The following is a 1,847-nucleotide window of genomic DNA, read 5'->3' on the forward strand; positions in this document are numbered from 1 at the left end:
TGGAGCTTCTCAGGACTGAATGTAAATCTGTATGAAGGTGAATAATTTTGCCACAACCTTGCTCGTGTCAGCGAGGCGTCATTAGGGGCACGCGCTTCCTAACTTGAAATGCATTGTAAAACTAAGATTACAAGATCGATTTATCCAAAATTAGTTTAATGATATAGCAACATTTTCAAGAGAACTCATCTATTCGATTTTTAAACATATTTTGAACTTGAAAAATACTTTATTAAACTGAAGCCAAAAGACAGAAAAAATATCATTAAGTTTAGAACTTAAAATCAGTTTATGTATCAATAGAAACTGGAAGATGGGTCGGCTTATCCCGAGAAAATAGAACTTGTGTTGAGTTCAACTATTTGTTTAAGTGCGATCATGTATCAGTTAAGCTAAGTAGAACATTCTATATACCAAAATATTATCATACATTCCCAAGCGTTATAAAAATGCAAGAGTTAACTGCTACTTGCAATGTACCAGTACTTTCAAATGTTAGTTAATTCTTAGAAAGGCTAGAAATACTGTTGAAGATATAAATAAATGATTTGTGATCTGTGAATGTTGTGTTGTCCGCCATGTACAATGAATGATATACATACATGACCTTTTGTATAACATACTTTGTATGTCTAAGACCAAACCTTAGATAATCACTTAACTGAACTGAGCTGTTCATAGGACGCTTAACAAAATAAAGCGAAATTAAACTTCACCAAAATATAGGAAGGATAAGAAATAAAGTATGATTGGATAAAAAGTTTAACAGCGGATTTATTGATATGAGTATTCAATGAAATTCAATTCCTGTTGCACAAACTGTCACTATACTAAAGATTGGAACAAGATATCTAGTATGTCAATGTGACGTCACGTAAGTTTGGGGATTCGATCTATAAACCGTAAATATGTTTCAAAATTATAGACACAAACAGGAAATTCATCACTTATATATCATTATTTAATTTAACAGTATTGTGTGGCCTATACTAAACTACACGAGTTATAACCTGATTACACAAGAAATACTGACGTCAACATGGTAGCAAATTACGACAAAGCATTATATGCACCGGTTAGATAAATTGCAAACCATTAGAAATATTGAGCATAATTATATATATATATGTAACAGAAGTCATTATTTGTTCAATACCTCTGCTAGGAGTCGAACCCGGGACATCTGGTTTACTAGTCTTACGCTCTACCGAATGAGCTAAAGAGAAATTCTCCCTAGCCGAGTCGGTAGAAAGCGGCTAGTATATTGCCAGGGTGACATACTCCCCCTCCTGGAAAGAACACTTCCCAAGTTTTCCAGAGGTCATAGCGATTCCTTTGTAGGTATCGCTGAGTATTTGTCTTGTCTTGTCTTGTCTTATAATAACACCGTCTTGAAGTTTCCAAACCGTATCCTAATCTCAATTTGTATTTTACAGGTCATTCTGATTTGGCATGGGACTTAAAATCAAGGAGCACGCCAAGTTGAGACATTTATCGGGGACAATTATTCCACAGACATATCGGATATCAATAAACACGCAAGCAACATAATCGAACTTCTTGGAGATCGAGTGAAAGATATCGATGGATGTTTGACCTATATGAGCAACTTGATCTCGGATAATTTCATCCAGACGCTACCAAAGCAGCTTGGAGCAACCACAAAACCTACAAAGCTCTGAGATCAAAAGCAAGCAATACTTTATTCAAGACAGAAAAATATTCGCCATTTTCCTATTGCATCCAAAACGGAGATGGTATCAAAGAGGCCAAGCAGATAATTTACCCTGCAATTCTCAAGCCGGAACACAACGCAGGCTCCTGGGGGTGGGGGTTGGGGTGGAGGG

Source organism: Mizuhopecten yessoensis, unplaced genomic scaffold, assembly GCF_002113885.1.
Source record: "Mizuhopecten yessoensis strain PY_sf001 unplaced genomic scaffold, ASM211388v2 scaffold2805, whole genome shotgun sequence".
Lineage (NCBI taxonomy): Eukaryota > Metazoa > Mollusca > Bivalvia > Pectinida > Pectinidae > Mizuhopecten > Mizuhopecten yessoensis.